At 40.8% G+C, this 25,793-nt stretch overlaps 1 protein-coding gene and 1 long non-coding RNA gene across 2 annotated transcripts in view; both read left to right on the forward strand.

The window, feature by feature from the left end:
* MRPS28 (mitochondrial ribosomal protein S28) overlaps positions 1–25,793 on the forward strand; it is a 1,287,728-nt gene that overhangs the window by 805,957 nt on the left and 455,978 nt on the right. The gene's annotated exons all lie outside the window — the stretch shown is intronic.
* Positions 67–4,777, forward strand: LOC122797016. The gene is made up of 2 exons (XR_006364024.1): positions 67–991; positions 4,714–4,777. It is a non-coding gene; the product is annotated as an uncharacterized LOC122797016 (long non-coding RNA).

Genomic DNA, 25,793 nt, shown 5'->3' on the forward strand with positions numbered 1-25,793 from the left:
AAATACTGCCCATAGTGGGTTTGAAGTATTTAAATAAGTATGGTACTCTTAAGTGGTGTAGTTTATTATAAGGTTTGCTGACTCTTCTTTTGTATGGAGAATACTTCTAATGCATAGATTAGGGATACATCCTTATCAAACATTAATACTAGGGCCAATAAGATTTAGGCAGCTCTACATCTGTCGTTCTCTCAGACTGTTGACAACTGCCTGCCACCCACACTCCAGATCTCTCTTGCTGTGCTAAGTGCTGGTAACAGAGAAACAGACCCATGATGTTTTTGGCATTTATTTAACAAGAAAAGTGTTAAGATTTTGCTTTTTTTCTTGATTTTCTTGAATAGTTTCCTCATTGTTTAATTGTTTGATGTTGTATGAGGTCTCTCAGGTCAGCTTTTTCTGTTTTTCACTCATCTTTTCAACACTTATTTACACGTTCCTGATCCCCCCACTTTCAGGCATTTCATTTCCACTTCGCAGTTTTCCTTTGCTCTTCTGCATAGTTGTTAAATTAGTTGATTAGCAAGTTTATTTATTAAAAATGTTCTTACTGCTTCACATAGTTGTTCACATTACAGTTTGCAGGAGTTTGTGTGGCTTCTGTTGCAAGTTCTAAGTTATAACATGGCAATGTTGCCACGTGAATTGCTGTTCCTTTTTATTTGGTGCTGTGTTCCAGTTTTAATGTAATGGACAGTAAAGTGTGTCGAAAGCAGTGGCGGCTTCAGGATCCTTTTTATGCCAGGGCACAACAGGGGCACAGTAGTTAGAGAGTCCCCTAGGGCACATTGAAAACAATACTCAAAAACACCTTACTAATAAAGTATAGAATAGTTGAAACTTGCTAACAACTGATCCATTTCCCTATTAAGAAGTGAATGGTAATCCTACAAATCCTGGCAGTGTTCACAACACAAAAATACTGATTTGCAGTACCCAAGGATTATGATTTGGATAAAGTTCAGGTGTGCTACAGTGTAACAAGTCAAAGGTATAACAAAAGGAATCCAGAGACAGCGCACACAATCCGCACTTTATTCAAAGTATAAAACGTCCAAAACTAGATCACAAAGTTCGTAAACGCTATTACACATCCAGTACATGCAGCCTGTAGCTTAGACTTCATCAGACAAAATGAATTAACTAATTAAGCATTATATAAGCCAATACATTTAAAAGGACCAATAACATTCAAGCATCTAAGTTAAAACCAATGAAAATAGTGACAGTCTGAGGAGCTCATTATAATAAAATTGTGAGTGATTTAAAATCATCTAATAAAATATGTAAAAACTTTTCCTTTAAAATAATTACAGTATTTAAAAGCAGAGGTATTGATTAAAAAATATTGTAGTCAATTAGGTTTCTAGAACCCACAATATAATGAAGCTGTTAGGTTAAAACTGATAAATGTATTTATGTGCACAGTAATTGTAGTAGGTACATAAAAAACAAAAGCATAGACAACAGTGCCCTCTACTGTTCATAGAACTACTTAATGTGTTTCAAACTTGAATTGATCTCAGTTTGAGAGCTGGAATAATTGAGATACATTCATTTAAGCCTGGTGATTTGTTGGCCTCTAATAAAATTTGCCAATACAGTTCCCTGTATTCAAGCCATTCTTCCCAGGGACCTCCTCTTATTTCTTTTTTAACTTGTTCTAAAACAAAAAAGGAGAATGTGGCTTCTTTACAGTTCTTTGTGTGTTTGTACAATGCATTGGTGTCCTTTGCTTTTGTATCTCATATAAATGTTCATAACTTCAATACTCTTTCTGTTTTCCCAACATAACGAACTGCATTTTGTACACATTGCAAGGTAAACCACTCCTGGGACTCACAGTTGAATGAACCAGTGCTATATATATTAATGTCCCTTATTTCAATGTAAATTTCTCTCTTGTTGGAAATATAGGGACATTGTTTACAGTGCCCACAATGAAATGTTCCATATGAGGTGTTATTAAGGCATGCCCTCTCCAAGTAGTGATGAGGATCTTTTTGAGATTGTTCTCTAAAACTTTTTATGCTACGTGCATTTTTATATACCATTTTGGTGTTTTTCCTTTTATGTTCGGTATATCTGAGAAAGAGATGAATTTTTCCCACTCATTGAGGATCATGCTTTTTATCTTGGAGTTGAAGCCATTAAATTCCAAGATAAGTGCTGATTGATAGTCAGATTCAACTGGGGTATGATTTATGTTGATGTTTGTCTGACTCTTAGTGGTGTGCTCACTTAAGGCTTTGTCATTTAGACATCCTTTTATGGGTTTAAATTTGGTCTTTCTGTGTTGTTCAACTTCCATTCTAATGTTTTTATGAACTCGAGTGGGTATCCTCTAGCGAGGAACATGGCTTCTAGCGTGTTACATTCCACATAAAATCTTCCTTGCTTGTCATTCGACAACCTCTAACAAATTGTCCTTTGACAATGTTTCTTTGCAGTGGGGGTGTGCACTAAGAAAGTGTAGGTAGGAATTGCAGAACGTATTTTTCCGAATATTTTGGTCTCAAAATCTTTAGAAATTTTGTTCTTTTGGACCTCCACATCCAAGTATTGAAGTCTGTCTACCGAGCTTGTGTGTGTAAAGCTCAAAAAAGAGGTAGTGTGGTTGATATACTCCAAAAAGAGAGATAGTTGGTCACTACCCCCAGTCCAAAAGATAACAATATATATAAGGACCAATATTGTCGAATTCAGAATTCAAAATGTAGTTCAATTCCCAACCTGCAAGGACTATGTTAGCATAAGTGGGTGCACCCCATTGCTACCCCTTTTGTTTGCTGGAAAAATTCTCCATTAAATGTTAGAAAGTTATTTTTCAAAATGTTGTCCATAAGTCCCACTACAGCAACCTTTTCTATGTGTGTCAAGGTATTGTCCATAAAAATAATGTCCTCAAAGATCCTCATTCCTTCATTGTGTGGGATACAAGTAAAAAGGTCCACCACATCAATGGTAACAAAATTAAATTCTCGAATAGAGGGTAGATGTAATGTTCCTAAGTAGGTCCCATGAGTCTTTCAGAATGTGACTAAAGTTATTGCAAATATGTTTGATCTTGTTGTCCACAAATTTGGCCATAGGCAGCGTCTTTGAGCAGTCAGCCCACGATCGGTCTGAGTGGTGGGTCGCTACATTCTTGTGGACCTTGAATACCAAATATAATTGGAACCTTTGGTTTAGGCACTGATAGAAACTTATGCATGTTGTTGTTTATTGTTGCTTCAATAATCATGTGATCAAGTGCCATGTCTATCTTTTGATAAGCCACTTCAACCTCATCCATGGAAACATTTCTATACTTGGTTTCTTCACGAAGAATATTGTTCATTTTTCCTTCAGATATAATGTTCTCCATTATAACTACTCCTCCTCCTTATCTGGTTTCATGATTCTAATTGATGTGTTCTTCTTTAATTCTTCTAGTGTTGCATATTCCTCCTTTGTTGTTGTACTTTAAATGTTGTTGTTTAAATTCTTTACGAATCCCATTTTCCAATACCATCTCAAGGTTTTCAGTTGTGGGAGAAGCGGAGGGTTGTAAATGCTACGTCTTGTAAGGCCACCTTGTGGTTGTTCAGTGTTAGATGGTGCTGGAGGTAAAGTAGCTTTCAAATTAATTTTCCTAAGAAACAGCTTCATATCAATAATGGTTTTAACTAGGTCTCCTCGAGTACTTGGAATGAATTTAAATCCCTTACTGAGGAGATCAAAGTGTCCCTTATTTAAAATGATATTGCTAAAATTGTAAATAGAAAAATTATTGAGGGAATGTGTAGTACCTGTATGTAAGATCTCAGTATCACCATTGGTGTCACTCTCAGTAAAAGATGCAGAAAGGGTTAAAGGACTAGTGAGTGGGGGAACAGTGGTGGTGGGGGTATAGAGGGTATTCCCTTCTTCCTCCCTCTCTGAAAATTCTGAGGGCATTGCCCTTTTCTGTGAACATTATATGGTAACTCTAGGTCCTCTAATGGGGGAAATTCATTGTCATAGTCCTCAAAAACCCATTCTGTGTTTTTATTTTTATATTGACCTTTATAATTATTACCTCTCATGTAGTCAGTCTGGTTTTGACATTATGTGCTTCCCTGAATGGTGGTGATGGGTAATTCGCATTGTTTTATATTCATCCAAGTCCCTCTTAAGTTTATTAATTTTCCTCTGCTCTAGCGTTTTACATTTTGCATCTATTTCTAACCTTAAATTAAAATATTTGTCTTTTTCCTGTTTTATTTCAAGAACAAATCATGTTTGATAAAATTATCTAAAGCAACAATTTCATCCTCAAGGTCAGCTAACTGTTTAGTGTTTTCTTTAATAATGCGTAAAATTTCTAAACCACATCTATTAAAAATGTCTATAAGGTCTTTATGGTATGCAGTCCCTATCTCAACATTATTAGGGTATTTCCAAACCCTGAGCCCCTTAGGTACAATATTGTGCTTAATGCAGGTTGTAAGATACGAATTTTCAATGCATAACATTTTGTATTTGTACATACATTTATGCAATTTATCTAATTTAACACTATAGGAATCACCATCCTGTGGTGAATCATCATTATTTGTGGAAATATTAAATCCACGCTGGTTATGTAGCCAGACAGTTAAATTGTCATTGTTAAAATACTCATTAGGTGGTGGAATCGGAACAGTACCTGGAGCATTACTGCCCGTAGCTTTAGAAGTAGTCCCAACAAAGGTATAGTTACAAATACAACAGGGCTGGGAAAATGTCATGCACAAAAACATCCTTGTCGCAAAAACAAAAAAAAAAAAAAAAAAATATATCTAACTCAAATTCAAGAACAGAAAGTAAGACTTATTTTTGTGCTGCGTTGTATGGGAAATAATTTTTAAACAAATACAGCACATTTTGGCAACTTTCAGGATAAAACCCACATCATCTCACTGCAGACACTGGTGAATAGCAAAGTAATTTAAATATCTGTTAAAAGTTCATTGAAGTAGAAGCAAAAGTGGTCAATTAACAGATCCTGGATTACAGTGATAGTTTTGACAACTCAGGAAGAATATGGGAGAGGGTCTGTCAGCACTGTTGTTCTTCTTCTTTCGGCTTTTCCCAGTTAGGGGTCGCCACAGCAGAACTCCAGTCCGCTATTGATTGGCAATAGATTTTTACGGTGCCGAGGTGCCAGCCCGACGCCCAACCTTCAACGAAGGCTTGCCCATTCACGCATGTCTTTTGAACGCCACTCGACCACAGGAAGGACATGCAGACTCCACACAGAAGGCACTCCAGCCAAGAATCGAATGGGAGAACCTTTTGCTGTGAGGCGACAACGCTACCGCTGCACAAATCTTAAAACATGCAGTTCAGCTAGTTTATTTTGTTGAGCACTAGTGTTACAGTTAACTGCTAATCTGAGAACACAAATCACAGGAATTTAAGCAAAAATGTAAAAATGAAAATACTTTTGAGAAGCTATTCAAGATGCCTGCGACTCACACTACCACCGTTCTATTTACATGGAAGTTAAAAAATGATTCTCTTATTTCTAGCACAACTTGTGTAATGGGGGCTGGAAGAGGCCTCTGATAAAAACTTCCAAGATCCTTTTACAGTTGCAGATCAGTTGAGATATAACAACCATGCTCACTCAGTGATTCTGATAACAGCAATAAAATAGTCAAATTACAAAGATATACTGAAATAACTGAGATATAGTGGCAGACATGATTTATTTATATTTTTTATTGTATAGGTTAGTCTACTAGGCCAGCAGCCTCTTTTCAAGTGAGACCTAAAATGGTATTTATACGGACTAGGGGAAATTTGCAGGGACACCTGGGAATTTCCCCAAATCTTTTTGATAAGTGCCATGGGAACTTTTGCATCCACCTGAGCTTTCACCAACTTAGCGTTTGGGGTCTCAGTGGGGCATTGGTTTGACATCTCATTCAAAGGATGACACAGTAGTGCAGCACCACTCTTACGCTGCACTGCAGTGCTAGTATTGGGGAATGAATCCATGTACTTGGTGTGGAAATAGAACCCACAGCCTTCTGTAGCAAAGGCAAGTGTGCTGCCTGTTCACCTACTGATTTTGCAAACAAACCTCTGTTAGTTTTCCAGCCCCTTTTAAGAAAAGCAACACTGATAAAGACAAAAAACCGTAACAAGCAAGTGTGGCAACATGAACTATCTAGCACCCTGTTTCTAGTTTGCCGAAATATCTCCAATTTAGATTTGAATGTTTTGGGGTAGCACCATTTATTCTAGACACCGACAAAATTAATTGGGGGGGGGGATAAAATCAGGAACATTTTAAAATACTAATCTGATTCACTTAATTAAAAGGACATGTTTTGCATCAGTATGTATTTTATGAAGAATGGTCAGAAGTATAAAATTCTAATGACTGGCACCACTGACTGTAATTGAGCAAATGATTTACCATAAAATCAAAAATAAAATGTCATGTGGGACAGGAAAAGCATTTAAAGCAAAACTGAGGACATTCTGTAAAAGTCAGGAGAGTTGAGAGTCAGTACTTTTTTGGATGTGCGGTATTTTAAATGATGCAGTTATTATTTTCTGAATACTGTTATAACTGTGTATAAACAAGTCCCAGCAGAGAGCCATAAGAAATTGTAGTTTTAATGACTAAAACTACATATCCTTAAATTCTTAACGTGAGGCTTCTTCATTCTCAGACGGTTTAATATGGTTTGGCATTACTATAATTTCCATAGTTCCAACTAGCAAAAAAAGTAAAGAAACTCCAGCTGTAGTCAACTTTCCATCCTCAAACTGTGGACGTTACACTACCACTCAAACAAATTTAACAAATAGCTTAGGCAAAATGTGAAACATTTAATAACGTAGTGGGAGCTCACTGTGTGGTTAAAATATTACTTTATATTGTTCTAACACATACCCAGTTCTTTATATATTAGGTGCTGTCAGGAGAAACAATTCAAATTGCACAGGTCCAAGACTATGAATGTGGAAGCAAAGCAACCCCCACTCCTGAAAAAAAAAAAAAAAAAACTGTCAACATCAGTCAGTATCAAGCGATTAAGAAATACAGGTAAGAACAGGTTTGCAACACCGTACATAAAACCAGCAAGCAAAAGAATTAAAGATACTGCAGGCATATTCAACCTTACATCTTCAAAATATGAAATACTACATTATCTTGCACAGTGTGACCAGATGAGTAAAATGTGGTACATCTACTGAATTAGGAGGGAGGCTCACACCATGGTTAAACTGTTGACATTTTACTTATAAAAAGTTTTTTGAGAGCCCCCAGTATCTTTTGGTTTACCAGAACAGTCACATGATTACAACATACATTTTCATTTACACTTATTTATAAGACAAAAAGTAAAAAAAAAAAACAGTTGTAATGTACTGTGTTTTATCACACAGCCAGCTCTTCAAACATGAGAGACTTGAGAGTAAACTGAAAAGGCCAAAGACCCCCCCCCCCCACCTAGCATCTCCAGTTATAAATCCTCAGTTGACGATATCCTTTCTCCCCATCTTAGTTATTAATTTATTCTACCCAGTACATTTCTAATACTTCAATATTTGGTGAACACACACACACACACACACACTATTCTTACGGAACTATGTTCAATTATTAATTCCAGACCTTGACATTAGTGGCATGCATTCCACAAATTATTTCAGTTCCTAGAACTTAGGCAGTCCTTTTCATACAGGACAGTTCCTCTTAAAATTCAGTGTTCCCTTGTCACAAAGGCAAATCATAGTTTATATTGTGCTTGTAAATTGATATTTATTCATACCTTGCAGTCTCTTGGCACAGGCAGTCTGGACAGAACCTAAAATAATAGGGGGGACTAAGGCCCAAAATATAGGGACATATTTTAAATATTGTTGTTATAAACTTAGTTGGTAGAATAACAAGATTTGTGTTAGCATGCATTTTTCTGAAGGATATGAAGTCTGAAACTCAAATGTATGCCATTATGACTTCAATCCTCCTCAGTGACTGATGTGCCAGAGAACAATGACCCCTTTAGCACTCTGTCCAAATTTGCACAAGCACCAAATTGAAAAGTTTCCCCCACTGACTCCTTCAGCAGTCTGTCCAAATTTGCAGAGGCACCAACATTTTTTATTTTATTTAACATTTGTTAACCGGGAAAGTCCGACTTGGAATAAAGCCAATTTTCAGCGGAGGCCTGGGGAGAAACACTCCAGACGCATGTCTTTATAACGTCTGAGGAAACTGGAGTACCTGAAGGAAACCCACACGAGAGCAGGGAGGACATGCAGAATCTGCACAGATGGCACTCCAGCTGAGAATTGAACCGGAGAACCCCTTGCTGTGAGGGTGAGGCGGCAACGCTACCACTGCACCACTGTGCCATCCAGAGAAAAATGAAACTTTTTCCCCAACTGCCCCTTCAGCAGTCTGTCCAAGTTTGCACAAGCACCAAAATGAAATGTTTTCCCCAGCGACACCTTCAGCAGTTTGCCCAAGTATGAACAAAGTCAAGAAGCATACTAGTAAGTAACCCTACCTACTTGAGCCTTTTCTCTACCCAACCCACCAATTACGCCACAGCGAGGTGAGTGATGTAGCATTTTTGAAACCTAAATTAATCTCTGTGTGTGCTAATTATATAAGCTTAGCACACTGTCTTTCTAGCACCTCGCCACCACCCGTTCTACCTGCACAGCCAATTTCAGGTCTTTTGGGGACAGTGCACAAGCAAGATTATGGGTGGGAGGCACACAGGAGTGTCTCGGACATCCATTGGACATGTGCATTGCTGGTTCCCTAATAGAGAATAAATAAATAAAAATACTTGTTAAAATGTATTTTTTTCTTCATCTTACTTTGGTGAATTGTGCCCTGGATCAATGTCTGCATGTTTGTCGTATTTTTGAGTGGGAAGGGTTCCAGGAACAAGGACACACATAGGGGCCATGTGTCCCCCTGTGACGCTCCTGTATTGCTACAACTGGTGGTAAGGGATTTCCACCTTAGGATAAGAAACACCTTTTTTTGTATCTTTTTGCCCCTGTGCCTGCTGAACTTCAGTCAGTCCCAGTTGAATTTTGTGAATTTGGGGGGGGGGGGGCAGGAACTATCCAGAAGGGCCATCATAGATGCAGCTGTGAGACTTGTTTGTTCCCTTGAAGGTATCCTAACATGAGGTTGCTTCTCTTAGGGTTCTAACCCCTCCCCCCTGCATGGGAAGCATACAGGTCATCTTGAGAGTCACTATGTTTTCCCCTTGTGAGTACACATTCCAGTGCATCCTCATTTGAAGGCTTCTGCAGGTGTCATAAGTAGGGTTGGCACCTCTGCATCCTTCCATCTGGTGACAAATATGCCAATCCCCCTGCATAAGCAAAACATACTTCTTGCCTTCATTGTGCCGCAACCGGTTTAGCAAGCCATGCCCAGAAATACTCATTTTTAAATGTCATGTACTATAACTGCATTGACAGCCTTAGATGATATGAAGTCCTAAGAAAAGTGTTCCATGGCACTGCACTCCTAACACACCCTAGTGCTCCCATTTCCCTCCCATCCTTGCCTCCTAATACTATCCAGAGTACTTTTATTTTTGTTTTCTCACAATTTCTCTTACTTGTCATCTTTTTCTTACATGTTTTTTTAACATATTCTAATTGGCAAAGACTGTACTGTCGTAGTAACTATTTAGGAAATATTTTAATTAAGCTGGTTGTTCTGCTACCCAGATACTATGAGACTCTAAATGCTCTGAGGTACATTTTAGAGCTTTTTTCCCCACAACCTTTGGTCCAATTATAGTCTGAAAAAAAAGTATGACTATGTAAAGAAACTAATGATGTTCTTCGTTTTCCATTGCTGCAGTCCTTACTATTGGGTATAGTCCGCGTCCAGTCGGCCCGAATACCAGAGTATAAGGCTGACGTCGGTCATGTCGCCTTAGACTGGCGTCAGTACGTCAGGGTACTAATGCGCATGACCGGCGTCATATCCTCAGTCTTTTTTGCCGCATGGTCCGATGCAGAAGCAGTTTTGCGAGTGCAGGTTGGCGTTCTGAGATATTTCCGAAACCGGAGTTTCAGACCGAATCAGAGTTGGCTAAGTACCCCGTTGGGGAACATTTTGGTTTTTTCTTGCCTCAGTATTTAACCGGATGTCAGAAAAAGTGAATAACTGTATTTCTTGTGGGAAACAGATACCGCATAAGGATTTCCATACTTTGTGTATACCTTGTTTAGGGCCTGAGCACGACGTTGTTGGTTGCCGCTCTTGTGCTAGGTTTAACAAACGCACTATTAAGAGGAGGTTAGACTGTGCCAGGTTAGTGTTTGGGAAACGCTGCAATTATAAAATGCCGTCGGATGCTCCGACGCCCGCTTCGTCCAAGAAGCGCAAGGACAAAACAGCGAAGCCTAGGGTTGAAGAACCGGCAGTCCCGGACGTCGGTTCTTTAGGAGGCTCAGTGGAGCCAGAGGTTTTGCCAGGAGTTTCTATGGAGTCTCCGGCAGAAACTTTACTGTTACAGGATGTACCATCTCAGGAGGCAGGCCAGGCTGAGGGGGCTTCTCAGGTAACTATTCTTCCCTCTCTTCCCAAAGTAGTTAGAGCCTCTCCTTCTGTTGCTAAAACTTCTTTTAGAGGTAGGCCAAGTTCAGCTTCAGTGGGGGCTTCTCCTAGCTTTTCGGGTTCTGTACCTAAGAAACATATGCTTAAAATGGCAGAAGATTTGATTACTATGATTAGAGGTTCTATGGGCCCTCCTGATAAGAGGCCTAGGGTGGATCCAGAGTTTGCCAGTTTTGAACAGGGTTCAGAGGCTTCTGAGTCTTCTGCGGAAGATTTGCAGGAGTATCCTCCTTATTCTGATTCTGATGTGGATGATGCCACTCCTTCGGCTTCTCCTCCTGAGGATTTTTTCAGAGACTCTGCATTCCATGAGGGAGCACTTTAAATGGGAAGGCCAGGATTACTCTGATTCCAGGAAGAGGCTTAGGGAATTCTTGTTTTTACCCCAGCATAGGCCCTTAGCTATACCTCCTGTGTTGACTGTGGTGGAAGATGTTTTTGCAGAGGCTTCCCTGAACCCTGATTCTTTGCCTCCTGCTCCTGTTAAACCTGATAGGTACTATAGGGTGCCCGAAGCTCATAAGTATTTGTTTAAGAGTCCTAGGGCGGACCCAGAAACTGTTTCTCAGGGGCCTAAAGGTGTTAAAGCCTCTGTGGTTAAAAATCCTGTTCCCACTGACAAAGAGGCGAGGGCTTTGGATAGGTGGGGTAAGAAACTGTATACTTCTTCCACTCTAGCCATGAGAGCGTTGAATTGTCAGTTTCACATGCTGAAATATCAAAATTATCTCCTTTCACAATTGAAATCTAAGGTGGATGCTTTGGCGGAAGGTATTGAGTGTAAAGAGTTGCTGGATTTGGTTTATGTGTCTGAACAAGTGGGCAAGCATTCTTTGCAATGTGGCTTTGATGCTGTGCAGGCCTCCTCGAGGGTGGCTGCCACTAGTTCTGTTCTTCGCAGGCATGCCTGGTTGAGGGATCAGAATTTAGCTGAGCATGTTAAGACAAGGATTTTGGATGCACCTTTACAGTCTGATGTGTTGTTTGGTTCGCCTGTGGAAGCAGTTTTAAAGAAAATGGAGGACAAAGCTAAGTCTATGCAAACTGTTAAGGATTTTTTGCAGGTACAGCCACCGAAGTTTAGTAGAAATTGGCCTGCTAAGGGGTGGACATATCCTGCTTATGACTCCCAGTCTAGGGGTAGGTCTAGACGTGGTAGGGGCAGGGCTCAAGGTTCTTTTAGGCCTAGAACAGGGAGTTCACCTGCTCAGACTTCTGGTGAGGGCAGGGGTCAGTCCTTTCGTAAACAAACCCAATGACCTGCCTTTTCAGCTGCCAGTAGATTCTCGGCTGGCAGCTCCTTTGGGAGGACGACTGTCTCTTTTCAAAGAAAATTGGGATTTAATTACTCAAGACAGATGGGTGTTGGACATCATTCACCACGGTTACAGGTTTTATTTCCATACAATGCCCCCCTTCAAAGGCATGCCAGACGTTCCTCCTCCACAAAGAAAAGAGGCTCACAAGCAAGTTTCTCAGTTACTCCAAATGGGGGCCATTCAGCCAGTCCCTGTATCAGAAAGGGGCCTAGGATTTTATTCCCGCATGTTCCTAGTACCAAAGAAGGGGAACACGTGGAGACCAATTTTGGATTTATCTCTCCTCAACACTTATCTGGACATTCCCAAGTTAAAGATGTTGACGTTACATCAGCTTTTACCTCTGCTGGGCAAAGATCACTGGATGGTAACTTTAGATCTCAAGGAAGCTTACCTTCATGTGCCTATCAGGCTAAGTTGCAGGAAGTATCTGCGGTTTCGAGCTGGAGATTCTCATTATCAGTTCTCTGCATTGCCCTTTGGCTTATCTACTGCGCCCAGAGTATTCACAAAGGTTCTGGCTCCAGTGATAGCTTACTTCAGGCTACAAGGAATTCAAATCTATCCTTACTTAGACGACTGCCTGATTCTGGCTCAAGAAAAGGAAGACCTTCTACAGCATCTGGAATATGTTATAGCAGTGCTAAGATGCCTAGGGTATTCTGTGAACGAAATAAAGTCCAGTCTAGTACCCTCTCAAGACATGTGCTTTCTGGGTGTGAGACTGAATACAGCAGCCCAGATGGCCTTTTTAACCCCGGACAAACAAATGAGTCTATCACTTTACTTCCATCAACTATCTCATCAGTCCGTGCTGACTGCAGGGACAGTCCTTCAAGCATTAGGGTTCATGGCATCTTGTATTCTGGTGCTTCCCAATGCCAAACTTCATATGAGGAAGTTACAATGGTATCTCAAAAATGTATGGACACAGCACTGCCAGGATTTGGACACTGTCATTCAAATAATACCTTGCCTTCAAAGAGAATTTTTGTGGTGGGCTCAGGAATGTCACCTAAACAAGGGACTCTCTGTGACCCGGCCAGAGGCGAGTCAGATTTTAACGACAGATGCCTCGGACATTGCTTGGGGAGCTCATCTCAATGGAAAGTGGATACAAGACAAGTGGCCTGCCAGACTACAGCATCTACATATCAACATGAAGGAGATGTTAGCAGTCCAGTTCGCATTACTGGCTTTCAAGGAGTTACTTCTTCCAGGACAGGTGTTGATTCTAACAGACAACACAACTGTCATGTGGTACATCAACAAGCAAGGGGGAACACATTCTTATCCTCTATGCAGGCAAGCAATGATTTTATGGGAGACTGCGCTAAGCTTGCAACTAACTCTTCAGGCAAGGTTTCTGCCAGGAGCACAGAACTCCTTAGCAGATGTGTTAAGCAGACAAATCATGGATCCCCACGAGTGGAAACTGGATCTTCATGTATTTCAGAAATTGACAGTGTCATGGGGAACTCCAGACATAGATCTGTTCGCTTCTCCACTAAACCACCAGCTGCCAAAGTATTGCACAAAGGGGTTTCATCACACAGCTTGGAAAGTGGATGCTCTGTCTTTCAGTTGGGAAAACCTTCATGTGTATGCCTTTCCACCTCTGCCTCTTCTTCCAAAGGTACTATTAAAGGTCAGACAAGACAGGCCAAGGATGATTTTGATAGCTCCAGATTGGCCTCGGCAACACTGGTACCCACTACTACGGAGTCTGGTAAAGAAGCCTCCATGGCCTTTACCTCTGATTCCTCATCTGTTATCTCAGAAGGACGGTCATCTGCTCAATGTCAAGCTTCACTCTCTTCATCTAACAGCCTGGCATATTCTGTGTTGAAACACAGCAGGTCTCAACTTCCTCAACAAGTTTTAAATGTGATTATGGAAGCTAGACGACCTAGTACAAGGAGAGTGTACGCAGCAAAATGGAAGAGATTTTTATTTTGGAGTACAGCAAAGAATTTGGAGATTTCTGAGCCTAATTTGAGTGTGGCTCTTCAATATCTTACCGAGTTATTGGACAAAGGGTTGTCCTTCTCTTCTATTAAGATTCATGCTGCAGCAATTTCAGCTCACTATGATTGTGACCCACCTTTGTTTTCGCATCCTTTGTTCAAGCAGTTTCTTAGAGGGCAAAAATATAAGACCCCACGTAGAGCTCCTACTCCTGCTTGGGATCTCAATTATGTGTTGGAAAAACTTACTCTACAACCTTTTGAGCCTGCAGCTACTGCTGAATTGAAATACTTGTCTTGGAAGACTGCTTTTCTGTTGGCTATTACTTCTGCAAGGAGGGTGTCTGAGTTGCAGGCCCTTATGGCAGTAGAGCCCTTTTTGGTTTTCCATAAGGATAGGGTATCATTACGTACTAATCCTTCCTTTATGCCTAAGGTGGTTTCTAGTGTGGCTTTAAACCAAACTATTCATTTGCCTACATTTTATGCAGACCCTCAAAATAAAGGGGAAAAGATTTTGCACACTTTAGATGTACACAGGCAATTGCGTTATTATTTAAGCAGGACTAAGGATTTTAGGCAGTCTCAGCAGTTGTTTGTTTCTTTTGCTTTGAGTTCACAGGGCAAGCCTGTGTCAAAACAAACTATTTCTAGGTGGATTGGCTTTTGCATTGCATTTTGTTATTCCCATCATGGCAAGGAGATTCCAGCTGGGATTAGGCCTCATTCCACTAGGGCTACTGCCACTTCAACAGCATTTCTAAGGGGGGTGGCAACTAAGGATATTTTGGAAGCAGCTACTTGGAGTTCTGTACATACTTTCTCTAAGCATTATCACCTTCCTATCTACTCTAAGTCTAGGGCTGGTTTTGCCACAGCTGTTTTGCAAGGCATGTTGTCAGCTCCTCCTTCTTTATGATTTGCCAGCCTCCCTTACCTCTGCTTTGGGATTCTACCCAATAGTAAGGACTGCAGCAATGGAAAACGAAGAACATAGTACAGTTTTGTACCTACCATAAATGTAGATGTTCGAGGATTCCATTGCTGCAGTCCAATTTACCCTCCCTCCTTGCCCTCTGTGTTTAGGGGTGGTTATGTAGGTGAGTTTACATGCTTCTATTTGTATATATTCTTGTATATATTGTACATGTTTTTGGTGCAGGTATTTTGGGCCTTGTCTTTTTAGGGTCTTCTGACATCTGGGGCAAGAAAAGACTGAGGATATGACGTCGGTCATGCGCATTAGTACCCTGACGTACTGACGTCAGTCTAAGGCGACATGACCGACGTCAGCCTTATACTCTGGTATTCGGGCCGACTGGACGCGGACTATACCCAATAGTAAGGACTGCAGCAATGGAATCCTCGAACATCTACATTTATGGTAGGTACAAAACTGTACTTTTTCTTTCAAGGAATAAATGAGTTATGTTCAAGGCTGATGATTCAGTAGTTACCAGTAAACTGAGTTACACGTATCCATAAACTGAGAAGAAAAGGTTTGTGATAGCAAATAAATCATATTTGGAATGACTGCCTTCCTCCGTACCCTCAGATAAAAAAGAAGATGGTCACTTTGTGCACCCCCCCGATGTTAAAGTGGGATGATAATGAAAGGACAAATGGACATAGTAATATATTTGAAGTTGCTGCTGATATACAGCTACAGAGCAACCCTCCTCAGCCCCAGTCCCCAAAGACAGACATCTTCTGTGTACTTCTTGGTCAAACTAGGATGAAGTAAGGAACTAGGAAGAAGTAAAATAAATAAATAAATAAGTGAAAGACTAAACTGAGAACAGCAGCATACTGGCACTTGCTCACTAAAGCAATTATATAAGTCAGCACTAAAAATTAAAAGCACTACACCCTCACTCCCCACTGGCCCTTGTTTTCAATTAAGGATTTCCCAATATTATTCTAGCATGTCCAAAGGTCAGTTGTCAATCTCCTCTCCGGTCCAGCTGGTGAATCTGGGAATCTTGAGGCAATGTTATAACTGCCTCATGTACACAGACAACCCTCTCCTCCTCCCACATAACACAAATACTTGCGAGAGATGCAGCTATTTAGCCAAACTGGAGGCTGAGCTCTCTCAACTCAGGACTGGCAAGACCAGACAGGAGGAGAAGGCAACTACACACACCACAAAACCAGCCTCACATAATGCTACCACTCCACTGATTCAAACACATAAACACACAAAGACATACTCGGAGGCTCTGAGTAAAAATTTACCTAAACAGCAGAGGCCTCCAAAGCAGACACCCAAACAACTGCTACCTCAAGACACCCCACAAGCAACACATAAACCACAAAAGCAGTGTGCAAAGCAGTCACAGCCTTTAAGGCCAAATACAACACCAAACATACTTGTCATAGGTGACTCCATAGTCAGACACACTGACATCCCACTCACCAGGCTGAACAAGGAGAGGGTCACAGTAAGCTGCCTATCGGGCGCTAGAATCCGCCACATAACACAAGCACTCGGGTCACTCCATGGCAAGTACAAATATGACACAGTCATTGTCCATGCTGGTGTGAACGACCTGAGACGTACCTCCCTGGACTACATGAAAAGAGACATAGAGGAGCTCTCTTCACCAAGAATGATGCCACAATATAGAGACAAGATGATCAGCTTTAACAATTGGCTTAATGTCTGGTGTCATTCAAATGGGATCCAGTGTCTGTCTGCCTGGGATGACATGCCTGACAAGCCACGCTGCTTCAAGGGCGGCTTGCACCTGTCACCCCTGGGATTCCGGATATTGGCTAAGGCTCTTGCCACCCCCATAGTGCCTTTTTTAGGCAAGGCTCAAATTCTAAACCTACCACCCTAGAAAACAAAAATGGGAAGAAACTGAGGGTAATGCTGCTCAATGCCAGAAGTCTAAATCTCAAAATGCACGCACTCGAGGCCCTTCTCAGTATGGAGAACATCGATGTCTGTGCTGTAACTGAAACCTGGTTCAAGGCTCCTGAGAGCACCCGGCACTATTAGGTTTTACCTCATATCATGCGTTCTGGCCCTAAAACCCGGACCACACCACAAAAGGAGGGGTGTATCCACATTCATAAAGGATACTCACACCTCCAGGTTGGTGGCAACGCAAAGCTTCGGAAACCATCCAGGTGCAACTAACCATAGGCAAAACTGCTCTACAAATTGTAGCATGCTACAGGCCACCCTCTCAAACTCAGGAACCCCACACAGCCTTCCTGAAGACACTGGAGGGTATAAATGTATCTCCAAACACCATCATATTGGGTGACTTCAACTACCGAATATAGACTGGGAACATTACTCAAGCCCTAACTTTCTAGCCCAACGGTTCCTGGAGTTCATAAATTCAAATGCCATGGAACAGCTAGTCACTGTTCCCACGAGAGGAGAAAATATACTAGATCTCATTGTCACAAACATGGGGACAAAATGCTCCACACGGAAGTATATCCCTCATTGGTGAGATCTGATCATAAACTAATCTCACTGGAAATCCACATCCCGCCCCACCCCAAGCAAAAAGACCATAGTGAAGAACTTCTCTAAAGCAAACTTCACACTACTCAAGACTGGTGTGGTATCCTTCAAGGCCCTGAGCCAGAGGAAACCACAACCCAAGCTGCGGAAGCCCTTACAAATGCCTTCTATGAACACCTCCAGGACTGCATGGATCAGGCAATCCCAAATAAAACCAAGACTCTTTCCACAAAGGGCAAACGTCCAGTCTGGTGGACCCCAGCCATTAACAAACTTTACAATAAGAGGAGAAAGCTATTACATGATAGAACAAAATCCATAAAAGGGAAGTCACCCTGATCATTATTAGTAAAAAATACAAGCACTCATAAAATCAACTAAGGCCAATTTTGAGAGAAAAATTGCCATGGATTCAAAGGACAATCATAAGGCCTTTTTCAGCTATGTTAGGAACCTGGGTGGAAACTCCCAGATATGCTCAGAATTAGTCCAAAATGATACAAAATCACTGAACCCACAGACATTGCCAACATACTGGCAGACAGGTTCAGTGCAAACTTCACCCCCCTCTTCCCCCCTAAAGGAGAGATAACTATCCCAGCCGAGTGTAGCCTCCCGGACATCTCAAATGCGCAGGTGAAAGCTGCTCTCTCTAAAGCTAAAAACACAGCATCAATGGGACCGGATGGTGTCCCCAGCTGTGTGCTACACAAGCTAAATGAGGAATTAAACCCGCACATAAGGCAGCTGTTTAATCTCAGCCTTACCACAGGATACGTGCCCAAGGAGTGGCGACGGCAACTGTGGTCCCACTCCACAAAGGCGGTGCCTCTACGGACCCTGGTAATTACCGCCCCATAAGCTTAACAAGTCTAGTCTGCAAAGCTATGGAGAGGATCATAATGGAGCTCATAAACAAAGATATAGGGACTTGCAGACATTGGACCCGACCCAGTTTGGCTTTGTCAAGGGAAGATCATGCCTTTTGAACTTGGTTGACTTCTTCGAAACAGTCACCAAGGCCATTGATGAGGAAAGGCAGTCCATACAGCCTACCTTGACCTTGCAAAGGCTTTCGACACAATACCCACTCGGGTATTGTAGAAAAACTTACCAGCTTAAATCTAAACCCATATGTCACAAGATGGGTTGCAAACTGGCTTAAGGACAGAACCCACAGGGTTAGAGTTGCTGGCGCTGTGTCAGACTCCAAGCCGGTCACAAGTGGTGTCCCACAGGGCTCGGTCCTTGGGCCCCTATTGTTTGGCATCTACTTCTCAGAAGTACAGGCCAACATGGGAGGACTTTGGCTGACAAAGTTTGCAGACGACTGCAAACTGGGCGCCATAGTGGAAAGTGCATCGGACACGGATATCCTTCAGAAGGGACTCACGGAAACAGATAGCTGGTGCCAGAGCCATGGCCTGAAGTTAAACGCCAAAAATGTATAGTCATACCCTTCGGGAAAAACAAGGTAACCCCAAGCTACCATATAGGTGGCAATCCACTAAGCACAGAAGAGGTTATCAGGGACCTGGGGACCCAGGTTGACAGTGGCCTTTCTTTTGACACTCACATTGCTAAAGTGGTTAGAAAGACCTTCTACATTGCCCACCTGATCATGAAGGGATTCACATCCAGATCTAGTGAGGTCATTGTTCCCCTGTACTCTTCACTTATCAGACCAATGATCGAGTACAATGCCCCATTCGGGATGTATCTCACCCGACATCTGCAGCAATTGGAGAGACCCCAAAAGTTCCTCACCAAAAGGATAAAGGGACTCCAAAATCTGTCATATGCTGCCAGATTGAAGAAACTCCAGCTCTATTCAGTCGCATACCGTCTGCTCAGAGGTGACGTGCCTGACATACAAGGCCATGTCCAACCCGGAATTAATGGACATGCTCCACCTCAAAAAATCCAAATCCACCAAAACCACTAGAGCAAGCGACTTAAACCTTAGCACGGATATAAATAGGACGTGCTGGAGGGATAGATTTATCACTCAGAGACTCCCTATGCTGTGGAATAAAATCCCGGTCCATGTGAGGCAGAGCACCTCGCTGACTCTGTTCAAGAGAAATCTAGACCTGTGGATGGGAGATCGTAGGTTTACCCCAGGAATCATCTCTGTGTCACTGCTGGACAGAGGCACAACAAACTAATGGGCACAGTATTTTTTCATATAAGGGGTGGCGTAAGCCACAATAATTTGGGCTAGGCTTATAAATGCCTTAGGGCAGATAGCCTAGTATAAACCTATGAACCTATGAACCTATTACTGTCAGCTGTACATTTTTAGCATGCCTTCTTTCATCTACTCTCAAAATGAAGCCACATGTATCTGTCCAAATAACAACCACCAAGAAACAGTATCCATATTCTACTCCTACTTTACAGACACCATCAGTAAACGTCTGCCACCTTCCAACTCAGTTGTCCCTTCAGTCTATCCCTCACCCTCTCAGCAGCACAATTCTTACTGTCTCAAACCAGTCCCAATAAGCTACATAAAGTATCTTTTCCAAAAACTTAAAACTTGCTGTACCTCAGCTGAAAGCCTACCTTCTATATTTCTAAAGATAGCTGCTAACCCACTTGCCTCTCCTGTTTCCATCATTTTAAATCACTCCATTACTGAGTCCAAAGTACCCACTATCTGGAAAAAATTCTGTACTTTACCTATACATAAAGGAGGTAACTCCACAGAAATCACAAATTATAGGCCAATAACAATCCTGTCCTCTCTCTCCAAAATTCCAGAAAAATGTGTACACAAATCATGGAAAACCTACAGCAGGAAAATCTACTAACCCCTACACATCTTGGTTTCAGTCCAAACCACAGTACTTCTACCACCCTCATTTCCTTTACCACCATAATGTCACATGCCAGAGATGACAACAAACTGGTCTCCATTATCTTCCTTGACCTGTCTAAGGCTGTCGACACTGTCTCTCACTCCTTGCTAAACTTTCTGAACTAAACTTTCTGAACTAAATCTCTCTACTTCTACTATCTCCTGGTTTGCCAACTATTTTTATTTTATTTTTATTTATTTAACATTTGTTTACTGGGAAAGTCTGACTTGGAACAAAGCCAATTTTCAGTGAAGGCCTGGGGAGAAATGCTCTAGATGCATGTATAACATGGGAGGAAACCCATACGAACGCAGGGAGTACATGCAGACTCCACACAGAAGTCACCCCAGGCGAGAATCGAACCGGAGAACCTCTTGCTGTGAGGCGCCAATGCAACCGTTGCACCACTGCATTACATTTCAGATATACAACAATCTGTTAAATGGCATACCTCACTATCCTCATCCCTTCCCATTAATATGGGTACCTCTCAAGGATCAGTACTAGGCCCTTTACTCTTTAATATTTTCACTAACCATCTGTATACCTTCTGTCCACCATCTTTTCTTATCCAGTATGTGGATGACTCTACAGTCATCACCAGCGAACCCTGCAGTCACTGGGGGCCCCCCAACTACAGCAAGTTATCTTATTTTGATATTTACAACGTCTCCATCAAACTAACAAATACTAGTACAGCAGTCTTGTATACTTTATAAACCAGGTAGGTAATAACTCTTATTTATATGTCCTTTAAAATTCAAAGATATCTCTGGTTATAGTAACAGTGTTTTATCAAGTAATAGACTTCACAATTTCATTAAATATTTTACCACTGACGTAGTGCCTCTGTCTTAAGTTACACCCTGCTCGGTGAACATCCTCTCTGTTAAAACCAAGAACATAGCCAGCTTTAGGTACCTGCAATACCTGTGGCTGCAAGAAGGCTCCTTAATCATCCTTGGCTGGGTGGGACCCCATAAAAGCAGCTGATGTTTAGGAAAAATGAGGAAAACTTTATTAATTTCCTGATTATGCTCTTTAACCTAAACAGAGCCGTGGTATGACCCTTTTAGAGTAAAGCTGAAAATGAACATAAGCAAGGTAAGCAGTAGAAATTCAGCAGGCTGGAGTGACTGATATGAGTGCAAACCTTATATTTTAAGAACAGCTGAAGCTTCCGATTTTCAGGGTTTTTTTTTTCTCAGGGAGTTTTATAAATACTGGTAGAACACTAGATACTACAACTCTCAAGTTCTTTGCAGAAGAATTCAGCACAATACCAAAAATAGCAGAATAAAGGCTCAAAATCAGGAACATGTTTTAAATATAACTCTAATTCACTTAAAAAGTTAATAGAATAACACCCTTTGCATCAACATGCACTTTTTTGGACAATAAGAGGTATAAACCTCTGATGCCTGGAATTATTGACTGTCTGTATTCCTGAGTGATTTATTAGCAAATCAGAATTTTACAAAGGACACAGCAAAAATTATGAACAAAATCAGGGAAAGTCTAAAAAGTCAGAAACAGTTGCAGGTATGGCATTACTCCTCACAGAGGTAAATAAACATAACTTGCTCCTGCTGCTGTTTGGCAGTTATTAAACAGCAGTCACTGAACTGGTGTAGAAGTACCAGTGTTGTACAGTGTATTGCTATTTGCTGAAATAAGTACAAAACTAGTATTACTATGGCTTTTGTGTGTGTTTGTAAAAAATATCACTAATTGTTTATCTCTGCATGCACCCAGTAATGCCAGGACACGTACATTATTCTTCTGGGTATCAGCGAAAAATGTAGCTAACAAGTCATTACATTAAAAAAAATGCATATGTCAACAGAACATTCAGACACTTCAATCTTCAAGGAGTCTGGTGCCCCCCACTCCCCAGTCTGTATAAATTGATACAGGGGGCTCCCTTAATCATCCTTGACTGTGTGAGGCCCCCCAAAAAGCTATTCCTGTTTGGGAAAATTTTGAAAAAATTATTAACTTTCTGATTACACTCTTTAACCTGAACAGGGCTGACCTTGTTAGGATAAAGCTGATAATGCCCTCTGCTCTCAGATGCGCCTATTCTAAAGCTGCTGTAGATTATAGGGGTGGAGTTGTGGTTACTTCTTTAATTTTCATTACAGTCATACCATAGAGGTGTGCACATGAGGTCATTACAGCTTTTGTTTGGGCTGAGGACAGTGTGATCATTCTTTTTTTACTTTTCTCACAGACCTTAGAGGTGTGTAAAGAAGGTTTCTATAGCTTGTGTAGGGGTAGTGTACTGTCTAGGAGCTGCAAAGTAGAATACATTACTATTTCACATCAGGCATGTATACAGGTAGCTGCCATTGATGGTTAGGGTTGAGGAGTGAGGAGGCAGGCTATGTAGATGTATGTCAGCACTCATTTGAAACACATTACTGTGGCAATGTGAACCTCTGCTTTCATCCCAGTCTTAACACCAGAGGGGTGCATAGGAAATGACTGTCTCTTTTTTTTTATTTTTTTTTGGGGGGGTGGGGTGGGGTTAGGGAGCCAGGTCATATGCCCATATTGGACATATGTATCCAGACAATAAATGGCTTATTAGTTTGTTGTGAGCTAGTATTTGTCATCTTTGAATATTAAGCCGTGGGCACAACTTATGTCAACCTTGAAAGAAAAAAAATGACTGGAATTCTTTTCTTAGTCATATTTTTTGTTTAAGACACTGTTGGATTAAAATGTTGGGAAAATGCTCTAAAATGCATCCCAGAACACACACAACCCTATGGCTTCTTGGGCCCTGGTTTATCTGAGTTATTTCTTAAATGGGTATTGCTGTGCTGTCTTGTTCAGGAAAGGTGTGCTGAAAGGATGCAAGGAAAACTTAAGCTGAACAGCAAAACTGAATATCTTTCCTTAATCATAATTTCTGTAAAAGCCATCAATGGATGAAAATATTTTGTAAAAAGAAAAAAAAAAATTAAAATGCACTTTATAACATTTAGACAGCAGGTCACCTAATGGGCGAACATAGTGTGGTACATAGGCTTGTTGTATTGTAAGAGCATTGTAGCTACAGGTCTGTCTGTACACACTACACCTAAATGTTTGCAACATAAACTAAAAGGCTGCTTTGGAGGGTTGGCATTGACAGGGTGATACTTTGATGTAAGTGCCTAGGAGAGTCCCGAACTTGACATTTGCTGGGGGCCCCCAAAATGCTAACACCAGCCCTGACCATTTCTGATAATCTCACAGATATAAACTCTCTCACAGAAAAGTCCTTCACATCCATCAAAAACTGGCTCACTAAAAACTAAATATTAAACCATAAGAAAACTAAGCTCCTACTATTCCTTCCTAAATCTCTCCATCATCTCAAACCCACCTTCTCCATCACATTCTTCAACACCACCTCTATCCAGGTTGAAACACGCACACTAAGCTCCTGGGCCGCATCTTTGATGACCAGCTTAATTTGGCCCTCATGTACACAACTGCATTAAAAAAAAATGCACCAAAAGATACTTTACTGAAAATAAAATTCCTATCCAACGAATCCTGACTCACACTTACACATGCCTACCTTCTCCCCAGTCTTTTCCACAGCTCCCAAATCCTTACCAACTTGCAGACTACCCTTCTAGCCAAACTTAAAACCACCTACCGCAAAGTTGCTAGATTTGCTGCCAGCCAAACCTACAGATTCGACAATTGCCTCACACTCAAGACCTTAAACTGATTAGAATACCCAAAACCACTACTTTTCTCTCAACTGCTTATCATGCATTCAATTTTATTCAAACCATCCTTCTGCCCAGCAATCTCCTTAGTCATCTCCCCCCTACATCCCACGTAGGACACTCAGAAGCTCTGAGCAAAATCATCTAAAAATTCATAAACCAAAAAAATAAGTTGGACAAAACCTTTCCAGCACTTTCACAGAGCAAACTCCCCCAGTCCATTCGAAACATAAGCAACATACCAAAATTCAAACCTGCTCTTAAAAACCTTCTCAATAAGGCCTGGACTTGCCAATGTAAACACCCTTCTTGAACTCCTACATACTACATCTCATCCAGATACTAATTACCATCACTTACTTCCTGTATTTATTTTTCACTTGATAGTACGATGTAGCACCATCACAATCTGCTTTTTCTCCACACTAACAAATTCTCTGTCTGACAAACTACGTCCTATTTGATACTCATGTCACTCAAAATTAACTGCCTTTTATTCCCTTTGTCTTGACTAACTCAAAAAAAATAAATAAATAAACTTGATTTGTTACTTTGTATAACCTGGAAACATTTACTGAACTTAAACCCTGTTTACTATTTCTATGTATTAATGGTTGTAATTTACAATTATTTTAGTATTGTTTTATTGTTGTTATTTCCTTATTGTACCTTGTCAAAAATTGCATTTCTTATTATTTAATTGTGGAGCTTTTCTTCCCGGGCCTCCTCTAAAAAAGGGCACAAGCTCAGTTGGACAAACCCGGTCAACAATATATATATATATATATATATATATATATATATATATATATATATATATATATATATATATATATTCACTACGAAATTTTGAAATCCCAAAATCTTGACTTTTAGAACACAGAGTTCAGAATCTGGAGATCTTGGAATCTCGGAATTGTGAACCCCCCCCCCCCCGAAACACCACCCAACACAGTAAAAATGTGCATGCAGGGGGCAAGCCCCCCTGCACCCCCCCCATGCAACTTAAATATATCAACTTCGAGATTGCACTACAGTGAGGACAAGGGAAATCTCCTGGTCTGCACTGTATTCCGATCTCCGTTCAGGATTTCGAAGTTTTAAAACTTCGTACATATGATCTTCGATCATATAAAATTTGAAGTTCTGAGCTTCGAAATTCTGAATGTAACCCATGTATATATATATATATATATATATATATATATATATATATATATATATAATAGATATAGATATTAATTCAGTTGTAAAAGAAAATAATACAATAATTCATTCCAGCTTGTTGGCCTACACAGTACATTGGCTCTAGACAAGCTGTAGTGACTTTATGCACATATGTTGTGGCATAATTTTGAGGATGTTTAAATGAATAATAACCAGATTGCCTCAGATAACATATAAGCAATACTGACTTTCTGTACACACCTCTGAAGTTTTATTGTGTGGAAAATTAAAAAAAATAATGACAGCAGAATCCTCCTTTCCCCATAAATCTATAGTGATTTCTGTACCCACCTCCGAGTGGTATCAATTTTCGAATGGGTAGGGCTGAAGGGACAGGACCCTACTAAACCACTTATGCACCTAGGAATGACTTCCCTAGCTGCTCTGAAGGTCTAAATTTTCCATGCGACATTCATGCCTTATTTTTCACTACACAGGAAATTCATAATGTGCCTCTCTGTATATTATTTTTGACGCATGCACAAAACATACTTTCTACAGGCAAATTGGAAGAACGTCAGTGTACCTACAGCATGTCTTTGGGGTGCCGGAGGAAAAAAGTTCTCGTGAA

This window comes from Protopterus annectens, chromosome 3.part0 (assembly GCF_019279795.1).
Source record: "Protopterus annectens isolate FY-2018-M chromosome 3.part0, PAN1.0, whole genome shotgun sequence".
Lineage (NCBI taxonomy): Eukaryota > Metazoa > Chordata > Ceratodontiformes > Protopteridae > Protopterus > Protopterus annectens.